At 41.1% G+C, this 11,250-nt stretch overlaps 1 protein-coding gene across 18 annotated transcripts in view; it reads right to left on the reverse strand.

Annotated features, from left to right (window-relative positions):
• The window catches only part of SLC9B2 (solute carrier family 9 member B2), a 58,006-nt gene extending 47,276 nt beyond the window's left edge, over window positions 1–10,730 (reverse strand). For 8 of the 18 annotated variants that reach the window (XM_074040241.1, XM_065545282.2, XM_005555576.5 and 5 more), the window contains exon 1: window positions 9,634–10,128. The gene's annotated coding sequence lies outside the window, so the exon portion shown is untranslated. Of the gene's footprint in view, window positions 1–9,633; window positions 10,227–10,311; window positions 10,376–10,604 lie in introns of those variants that run through there. The other 10 variants (XM_074040243.1, XM_005555573.5, XM_065545279.2 and 7 more) reach the window with 3 other exon arrangements.
• Window positions 10,731–11,250: the final 520 nt, after the last annotated feature.

An 11,250-nucleotide genomic window follows, 5' to 3' on the forward strand; every position in this document is an offset into this window, starting at 1 on the left:
TCTTTCATGAAATTCTCAAAATCACCGAGTTCTGCCACTTACAAAAACTATTTTTAAATAGTCACGAATTAGAAATTATTATTTTTAGTAGACACAAACTATTGGTTAAAATGAAGCCTTTGTGAACAAATTTTATTAATGTTATCACGGGGTCCTTTTAAACATAAACACCACAACTTGGTATGTTATAACATCTGTGGGATTTATATAATTTTACATCCCAAAAAACTTCCCTATTCTCCAATACTCTCAACCACAAATGCCAAAATACTTATACATGATCAGAAACTACTGCAGAAATAAAGGATAAAATGAAATACCAGTCTTTTAATAAGCCCAGTAAGAGATCTTACAACTAGTCAGCTGTATTTGTTTGCTCTCTGCTGTGTTTCCAATTCTAAAAGACCATTTAAAACGCATGTCTCACTTCAGGAACCCACTTAAATTCAGGAGAATTTCAAAAATGTTAGCTTTACTTAAAGTGACCATGTTCATGGTATTTATTATTCATAGTCATTGGGTCTTGAAATTACAAAAATGACCCTTGAAGGGCCATAAAAAATGTCATGAAACTCTTATTAGAAAGTTTATTCTCTTTACTCATAGAAAGGTTCTTAAGGACTCACTCAGAGCCCATTAACCCTTATTTTGTTTTGTTTGTTTGTTTGATTTTTGAGAGGAAGTCTCCCTCTGTCGCCCAGGCTAGAGTGCAGTGGCATGATCTTGACCCACTGCAACCTCCGCCTCCTGGGTTCAAGAGACTCTCCTGCCTCAGCCTTCTGAGGAGCTGGGATTACAGGTGCCCGCCACCTCGCCTGGCTAATTTTTTTGTATTTTTAGTAGAGATGGGGTTTTTGCCATGTCAGCCAGGCTGGTCTCCAAGTCCTGACTTCAGGTGATCCACCCGCCTAGGCCTCCCAAAATGCTGAGATTACAGGCGTGAGCCACCATGCCCGGCCCTTATTTTGAAAACAATTCTAATGACTTTGCTCCTTTGTTTTTCAAACCCTCAGAAGATTAGGTGTTAAATATTAAAATTCAGGAAGAGATTGCTGTGATAGAGGCAAATTGAGAGCAGCATTAGTGACTGATGACAGTGAAAGAGATGAAAAAGACAGCAATCTAAGAGTCATGAAATGTGGGGATACATATCTTTCCACAAGGGATATTTATAGTGTTGGCCTGCCAAGCACCTTTCCCATCACCTTTCTTGGTAACAGCACACGAATTTTCTTTTGTGAACTCCACACCTCCTCTATTCTCCATCCATGTGGTCATGTGAGATTGTCATTCTGACTTCCCCAACCCACATGCTCCACCAGTGATCCAGGGATGAGGATCATTGACAGCCCTGGTCAATAAGGGAACTCCTTCCTCTGGTTACATTGATGGTTTCAGGCATGAGGACTGACACATACCTCACCAAAGAGAGTCAGCTTTGGGTATTCACTGGAACCTTTGGGAAAGAGCTCTCTCTTGGTGTTGCTAAACCTAGACTTGCTAATGAAAACACTTGTGACACCCAAGAAAGCTCTCCAAAGAATGAAATGACCACAGAGCAAAGAAGATTCTCAATGTGGAAAAGGAGGAAAACTGCAAATTAATCACCACATTGTTGGTACATCCAGAAGCAGCTACTTTTGAGTTAGATGAGCCAATAAATTCCTTTCATTAAGACAGTTTGATTTGGGTTTCTGTCACTTGCCACCAAATGAATCCTCAGTAAGAACCTTCATACCTGAATTGGCCCTGAAAGATCTCCTGTATAATAAATAATGTTTGGAAAAGTGATTCTCATACCTGTAGTCCCAGCACTTTAGGGGGCCAAGTCAAGTGGATCACCTGAGGTCAGGAGTTTGAGACCAGCCTAGCCAATGGTGAAACCCCATCTCTACTAAAAATACAAAAATTAGCTAGGCATGGTGGCAGCCACCTGTAATCCCAGCTACTTGAGGCAGGAGAATCTCCTGAACCTGGGAGATCGTGCCACTGCACTCCAGCCCAAGTGATAGAGTGAGGCTCTGTACCCCTCTAAAAATAAAAAGAAAAAATTATGTTAGTATATTTTGTGTTTAAAAGGCACTAAAATAGATAGTACAATTTAGAGATTTTGTTTAAACAGAATGTTAAACTAAACAAAAATTTGGTATTTAATAAAATAGGTGTCAGTTATCCAGAAAATTAATTTAAGTGAAATGCTTTGTTTTTCAAAACAGTGCTGGTAAAACGAAATATTGTATGTAATGAATCTTACTTTCTCATTATATTCATGGAAGTCTTTTAAAAACCCAACATTAAACTACTTCTTAGGTACCAGAGAAGGTTCAAGAGAACTGTTAAAAATTTATCTGAGACACTGGGTGTCTGTGATTGAAAAATTAAAAAGTAGGAGAAATATAGAGAAACTAGATGGTTTCTAAGTAACTAAGAATCACAGATTAATGGAATAATAATAGTTGGGAAGCCCTTTAGAACCGAACTAGGCCTACCTCTTTAATATTTAAATGAGAAAATTAAAGTTTAGAGAAGCTAAATAGTTTTTCTCAACGCAGCCAATATCGGCCTCATAATAAAACTATAAAAGTTTGTATAATGAGATAGTTCTTTAATTTATATCTTTGACTTCATGTCATTTCTACCAAGTCACTGCATTGCATTTTTTAGTTTCTGCTATAATTCGTTTAAAATCCTACTCATATATGCCCATATACACCTGTAAGTTTGAAAACACATGCTGAAAGTAAATGCAAATATTTTTATTTTCTACCTTGCATCATCTTCAGCTTTACACTTTCCCATTTTTACAAATGTTATAGAGTTTATTATAAGCAAAATAGTTATTAATCCATTTAGACTGTACAACGTTGGTGGCATGACACATTTTGTTTACATATTTTGAATTATTGGTGCCAGTGTGGTGGCTCATGCCTATCACAGTACTTTGGGAGGTCAAAGTAAAAGGCTCTCTTGAATTGAGTTCAGGATGAGCCTGGGCAACATAGCAAAACACTGTCTCCACAAAAAAATTAGAAATTAGCAGGGAATAGTGGTCTGTGCCTGTAGCCCTAGCTACTTGTGAGGCTTAGATGGGAGGACTGCTTTAGCCCTGGAGGTTGAGGCTGCAGTGAGTCATAACTGTACCACTGCACTCAGCCTGGGCAACAGAATGAGACCCTGTCTCACAAAAAGAAAAATAAATGAAGTATTCATCAATAGACTAAAAGATAACTTGCCATATAGGCATGTTTTAAGATTCTAAGAATTAAGGAGCTTTTCTTTTTAAAAAATTCCAGTTCAACTGAGATGCTCTGAGAGACTTTTGTATATCAGAAAATTATATTGAGAACTAGGAAGGCAAGGTATCTTTTAGATAAGGGGTCCACAACCCCAGGGCCATGGACTGGTATCATGTGGTCTGTCAGGAATTGGTCCACACAGCAGGAAGTGAGCAGCCGGCAGGTGAGCCAGCAAAGCTTCATCTGTATTTACAGCCGCTCCCCATCACTAGCATTACTGCCTGAGCTTCGCCTCCTGTCAGATCAGAACAGCATTAGATTCTCACAGGTGTGTGAACCCTATCGTGAGCTGCGCATGTGAGGCATCTAGGTTGCACACTCCTTATGAGAATCTAATGCCTGATGATCTGTTACTGTCTTCCATCACCAACAGATGGGACCGTCTAGTTGCAGGAAAACAAGCTCAGGGCTCCCACTGATTCTATATTATGGTGAGTTATAAAATTATTTCATTATATATTATAATGTAATAATAACAGAAATAAAGCGCACAATAAATATAATGCACTTGATATCCTCCCGAAGCCATCCCCATCTTCCTGGGTCCAAGGAAAAATTGTCTTCCATGAAACTGGTCCCTGGTGCCAAAATGGTTGAGAACTGCTGTTTTAGATAAACACTAAAAGTGCCTGTATGCAGAAACAAAAGATTTTTTCTGCTTCTGAATGAAATGAAGATATTGCATTATTTAAACTGATAAATAACCTGTAAATTATATTAGAAAAAACTTGATCTGTTTCAAATGGCAAGATTTTATAGATCTTAGAAATTCAGTAAATAACATGAATTTAGTCAAGGTTCTATGGCTCAAATACAGAATCCAACAGAAGAGTGAGGTCTGGCTTAAGCAAAGGGACTCGGGTGTTACGACTATCGTGACTGCCCACTGGCTCATCGGTTAGTAGGTGAGGTGTTTTCTAAAAATACTTGCGAAGGCTGCAGCCCATTCATGCCTTTCTCTAGCATACCCAATATTCAGAGTTTCCTACGGGACTGATTCCCATATTTAGAGACTCTCTTGGCTTAATTTGAACGTTATCTTCTAGTATCAGGGTCATATGCCACCAAAATCATAGAGATATGAAGTTGAAATAAAGTTTTCTTGGCTGGGCATGGTGGCTCACGCCTGTAATCCCAGCACTTTGGGAGGCTGAGGTGGGCAGATCCCCTGAGGTCAGGAGTTCAAGACCAGCCTGGCCAACATGGTAAAACCCCATATCTACTAAACAAATACAAAAATTAGCTGGGCATGGTGGCGGGCACCTGTAATCCCAGCTGTAAGCTGAGGCAGGAGAATCATTTGAACCTGGGAGGCAGAGGTTGCAGTGAGCCGAGATCAGGCCACTGCACTCCAGCCTGGGTGACAGAGCAAGACTCTGAATAAAAAATAAAAAAGAAAAAAAAAAAAGTTTTCTTAATCTTTTCTCCTCACTTGAAAGAAAACTGTCCTTAAGAGATCAAGAATGCAAGCAGTTTGATATATGTACCTGTTATGGAATAAACAGAAAAAAAAATCCTTTCACAGCGTTGCCTTTGGGAAGGGAAATGGAGGAGGAGTGGCTGGACTTTCATTTTTATTTTCTACATTATTAAGACTTAATAGGATTTTCTTATATAATTTTAAATACTTTTTTTTTTTTGAGATGGATTCTCGCTTTGTCACCCAGGCTGGAGTGCAGTGGCATGATCTTGGCTCACTTCAACCTCCGCCTCCTGGGTTCAGGTGATTCTCCTGCCTTGGCCTCCCAAGTAGCTGGGACTAGAGGCATGCGCCACCATACCTGGCTAATTTTATATTTTTGTTAGAGATGGGGTTTCACTATGTTGGCCAGAATGGTCTCAAACTCCTGACCTTAGCCTCCTAAAGTGCTGAGATTAGAGATGTGAGCCACCCTGCCCGGCCCAAATTTTAAATACATTTAAAAATAATCTACGCAATTCCCAAAGCTTTAGAGAAAGGAAAATGATATCACATTTCTTGGTAATATTTTTCATAGATACAGTCTGGTGATTTGATTTGAGGTAACTTAATTTCACATGCCACAATTTAAAATCATTTTTTGTAGTTGTGATTTTCAAAGATGAGTAACTGCCTAAAATCACCAATAGCAGTGGTTTTCTAAATTTTCAAGTTTGGTTTTCATGGTTTTTTTTTTTTTTTTTTGAGACAGTTTCACTGTTTTGCCCAGGCTGGAGTGCAGTGGCGAGATCTCAGCTCACTGCAACCTCTGCCTTCTGGTTTCAAGCTATTCTCCTGCCTCAGCCTCCCGAGTAGCTGGAATTACAGGTGCTGGCCACGATGCCCAGCTAATTTTTCTATTTTTAGTAGAGACGGGGTTTCACCATGTTGGCCAGACTGGTCTCGAATTCCTGACCTCATGATCTGCTGGGATTACAGGCATAAGCCACCGCACCCGGCCCTGGTCTTTATATCTTTATGTCAAATATCTTCCATCAAATGAAACCTAATCCTTAAATCCTACAAATGGAATGAATAAGGCAGTGCTGCAGGAGCCCTGTCTACTCACCCCTGTTCCTTCTGGCAAGTGAAGCATACTTTGGAAACCATTTCTGTAAATATGTTTTCACATAGAGAGATATTTGTCAAATGTTCTCTTTTTCAAATTATCTTACTAATCTAAATGTTTACAAGTACTTTCTGTAATATTCCAGAAGAAATAAAGAAACTATCAACTTGCAAATGTCCATAGGCTCTCAGTCAAGTAAAATAGACTTACTGCTATCATTTCAGTTACCGCTAAAAAATACGGATAAAGACTTTTTATTCTTGCTATTTGCCACCTGTGATTTGGATAGGCTGACATTTAAAGGGGTAATCTTACAGAATATTTACATATATTGCTTGCTATGGTTTGAATGCTTGTGTTCCTCCAAAATTCAGATTTTGGAATGTAACTGCCAAGGTGATGGTATTAAGAGGGAGGTACTTTGGGGAAGTGATTAAGTCACCAGCACTCAACCCTCATGAATGGAACTAGTGCTCTTATAAAAGAGGTCAAAGGGAGCAGCCTAGTCCCTTTGGCTCTTTCCCTTCCACCAGACTAATGCATAACACAGCATTAGTCTCTTCCTCCATGTGAAGAACACATGGCAAGAAGGCACCATCTTACAAGCAGAGATCAAGTCCGTATCAGACATCAAATCTAATAGGCACTTGGATCTTGGACTTCCCAGCCTCCAGAACTGTGAGAAATAAATTTCGATTACTTAGTTTGTGGTATTTTGTTATAGTAACAAAAATGGACTAAGACATTGCCAGAGTACTCTGGGTTATATTCATGCCTTTGAAAGTGCATCACTGTGATTGTTCAATACTCTGTAATGATCGTAATAACAATAATCTCCTACCTTTGTGTTCATCCATTCGTGTGTTGAACGTATAGGTTCTTAGTCTCATATAGTATTTCTATATAGAACATACAGAAACATTCCAGTTTCTGTATTTGCTGAACAACACTGATCTAATGCTCATTTTCCAAAAGGAGCCCTACCCAGCAACGAGGAATTCAGATCAGGCTCAGAGTAGGGCTTAACATTTTCTTAGACAATTAATTGCTAAAATGACTAACAACATTTCCCTGGATGAGAACTACCTTATCTGAAAGACTTAGGTGTATCAAATACATGGAGCCAAGTTACCACAGGAAAACAACTGCTATTTTATTTGGTTAATTGATTTAGTAATTCCATTGACTCATGAAGCAAAACACTACATAATGAGATAAGAATAAAAGGAAATTACCCCTACATAAGAAGGGACCCAATACTTGCTTTCATTCTTTCTATTCTCTCCCCTCACCAAAGTGAAATAGATTTAGTAAAAGTTTAAAATATTATTTCTAGGTCCACTAAAATCAGAATCTACAGAGACTGAATCTACCTCAAGTGGGACAGACATGACTTACTGCCTGTCTAAATGCCAAGTATGCAGGTATACCAGCAGGTCCCTTCCCCAGCCCTAGGGATAAGTCACGATTGGTGTAAATCAATCTCTGTAACACCATTCCTCTTTGCCACTTATTGGCTAAGGACTGAGCATGATTCATTTCTTGCCATTGGAATTTGTAGGCAAGATTATTGGGGCACATTACATAAGATTTTCCTTCTTAATAAAGACAGAGAGAGAGGAGGAAAATCCTCTCCTCTTTTTGTCTTTAAATGACCAGGTGAAGAGGCAAGGGAAGTTGGGATTGTGGATGGGTTTCTTGGGACAATTCTAGCAGCCATCATTCACCCATGAAGAAAAGTCAAGATTAGCTGAAGACAGAAAGCAACCTAGAGCCCTGATATTATTGAGCTACTGAACAAACCCTGGACCCACCTACCTTCAAACATCTTCATGTATGAGAACAGTAAATCTGTATTTTTGAAGGGAGTTTTGGCTGAATATCCTGTTACTTGCAGCCAAAAGCATCCTAACCAATATAACAGGTGATTTTGTTGCAGAACCATCCCTGAGAAGCCCTGATGAACGCGGTGATGAGGAACCTCTGTCTTATAAACTTTAGCTTCTATCTCTCTAGCTTCTTGATACAGTGCAAAATCATCACAGACAATGAATGATCAGACTACTGCCTTTGTATTGAAATTTCTCAAAAATGTCCAGAAAATAACATTTTAGAACGTTAAAAATTAGTGCCAAGGTTTTCACTGCCATTCTTTTAGTCAACAGAAATTATTTGGATTGTAAGATTATGTATTTCCCCTCCTCTACCCTGAAGTTAAATTATAAGATTTGAATACTGAATGAAGAAAACTTGGACTTATAAACATTTAGTTGTTTTCCAAATTTCCTCTCATGAAACAAAACAACAGCAATAAAATATCACTACTACTGCTGCCGGGAGTTTCATTTCTGCTTTTTCTACTTGAAAAAATTCAAAATCTAACTCAAATGTCACCTTCTCAGTATTTCCTAACTCCAACATTGACAAACTGTCTCCCTCGTTCTCCTCTCTGAAGATTCATTCATTCATTCAACAAACAAGAGCTATTAAGCTCTTGTTATGTCCTAGTCCTTGAGCTGAGGATTCAGAAGTGAACAGTCTTAAATAGTTCCTATATTCAGATCTTGCAATCTAGTTAGAGGATGATAAATGATTCCTAAGCAATCAATGAACTATGGTTAAGTTTCAATTTTAGACACATGAGATAACAACCCCATCTCTTAATAAGTTTCATATCCTTTTCTTTTCTTTTCTTTTCTTTTTTTTTCGTGACAGAGTCTTGCTCTGTCACCCAGGCTGGAGTGCAGTGGCACAATCTTGGCTCACTGCAACCTCTGCCTTCTGGGTTCAAGCAATTCTCCTGCCTCAGCCTCCGGAATAGCTGGGATTATGGGCATGCACCACAATGCTCAGCTAATTTTTACATTTTTAGTAGAGATGGGGTTTCACCATGGTGGCTAGGCTGGTCTCAAATGCCTGACCTCGGGTGACATGCCCACCTCGGCCTCCCAAAGCCGTAACAAGTTTCTATGGTGTGCTAGGCACAAGAGTAACAAAGATGACCAAGATGCAGTCTGCCCTTTAAGGGAGGGTCAGAGACTGATGCGTATTTACCAAAATCGTTTACTCTTCTGCCTGGGTCCATAGTACATTTCCAGTCTCCCCTGCAGGTCAGTGTGGCACGTGACTGAAGTCTGGTCAATGGGATGTGGACATAAATGGTATGTGATTTCCAGTCCTCACCCATAAGAAACAATCCTCATGCAACCCTCTAATAGCTTTTCCTTTTCTGTCCGTTGCCTGGAAACTAAGGACTCCAAGGTCTTAGGGGATGGCAAAGTCATAATATAAAAGGAGTTTTCGTTCCTGAATAATTGAGTAGAAGGCCATGGAAACTAAGGACTCCAAGGTCTTAGGGGATGCAAAGTCATAATATAAAAGGAGTTTGGGTTCCTGAATAATTGAGTAGAAGGCCAACAGCTGAACACGTGAATGGAGTTGACATGAACGAGAAATAAGCCTGAACTATGTTTAGTTACTGAGATTTTGTACTTTATCTCTTACAGCAGCTACTGCTGTCTTAAGGTTATATTCTTCAGTCAACAGCATTTGATGATTCTTAGCACCTCGAGGATGCTAACCCAGTCCACAAAGGCAACATCCTCTGGTTAATCTGAGAACTGAAATAAAAGCAAGCAAGAAAAACCCACGCCAACACCTGACAACAGTAAACAGGCACGCGCGCGTCACCAGGTGTATAAACAGAAAAGGCTGGGCCCTCGCTCGCGTCTCCGGCCCAGCAGGCCTACAGGGTCCCCGCCGCGGACGCAGGGTTTATTTTTACCCTTAGTGTCTCTGGGGCCTCTCACCTGGCAGTCTCCGGCGGAGTCGACCAGGCTCCGTCTGAACGATTAGAAAGGAGCCGCTGGGGAGGCAGCGGAGCCTGGTCTAGCCACCGCGCTCTGGGGTTCCCGGTTCGCGCATCGTCCCAAGCAGAGCCGGGAGACTGCGGCGACTGCAGATAACCGGCCTAAGGGCGCGGCACCGCGTGTAGGCAGCCCCGCCTTTCGCACATACCCGCGGGGCGACTCCGCGCCGGGAGGTCCGACCCATCGGCTCCCGTACAGGCTCTGGAGTAAGCGTGGGCTGTTCCGGGGCCCGCAGCGGCAGCCCCGTGTGCCTTCTGCCGGGTTTCGGGTCGGGCGGCGCGGGTGCAGAGCCGCGTGCGATGCCAGAGGCGCGTGGCTTCCCCCGGAAAGGTGGTGCCAGGCCGACCACGTACCGGCCCACGTCCCGGGGCCTCAAGCGGCACCGCGCGGCCTTTCAGCTGCTTATCCTCACTGGGTGGGTCCTCAAGCTTCTGCGGCCAGGACCAGCGAGCTCCCGGGGAAGCTACCCGGAAAGCTTACCCAGAGAGCTCAGACCCAGGCGCCGAGTCTTCCCGGAGATGACGAGACCCCGCGCAAGGAGCACAGCGCAGGCTCCTCGGGACTCCGCGGCGCAGGCCGGGCAGCCCATTGCTTGTTTTATCGTTCCCCGAAACCAACCTCTAAGTTGTTTATCAGTCCTCCACCTTTTAGCTGTACTTCTTAGAAGTGTCTTCTCAGCTGCGGTGGGAAGATAGGATTCTTTCTTAAAGTGACCAATTAAATGGCGGGATAAAAGACTTGTTCTGCCCCCCCCCCCCTTTATCGCTTAACACCTGCTCTTCCTGCTGTATTTTAGATTTTTAACGCTTCTATCAGCAGTGATTCTATTTCATTTAATTCTCATTTCATGTTTGTATCTTCCTTTTCTCTGCATTTCCTCTTCTGTGTGTGAAGACGCGCGCACCCCTTACCTGTTTTTCACTCCTGTAAGCAAGTGCCAATCTTAATCACCGCTTTTCAAGCAAGGGAGATTATCCTCAAATTTCTCCACCAGACAGAAACCATTCATTCTTGTCTCTCAGGTCCTCTTTTGTGATGAACCTATTGGATAGGTTCCATCCAATACCCTTCTTCAGATCATCTGAAATGATTGTTTTCCTAAACTGAACTCTTCCTCTCCTAAAGCTTGCAAAAATTTCTAGTGACATTCAGTTTCCTCTTACCACAGGAATGACATACATTTTTTCCTTTTAGTCATATGTACTTCATTAATATATCACCTGATTTGATTAACATGACTTTGAAGAAGATTGAATTTTTTGGCTAGATTTTACTTCGTTTTTATGGCTGATAGTGTTTATAAAAATGTTTTATTGTTTATGGTCAGCTCTGAGAAAGACTAACTCAGGTCATTTGTTAATGTTGGAGCCCATTTTGTAGAATTTATTGTGCATTTATTTAAAATTCATTTGTTCATATCTATACATATATTATACATGTATACCTGCTCACAGCGTAAAGTATATCATGACATAAGAGTCAGTGTTCTGTGAATTCACTGGAGAAGTTACAGCATTTTGATTATGATACACGAAAAGAAACCGAAGTCATTTAGCT

This window comes from Macaca fascicularis, chromosome 5 (assembly GCF_037993035.2).
Source record: "Macaca fascicularis isolate 582-1 chromosome 5, T2T-MFA8v1.1".
NCBI lineage: Eukaryota > Metazoa > Chordata > Mammalia > Primates > Cercopithecidae > Macaca > Macaca fascicularis.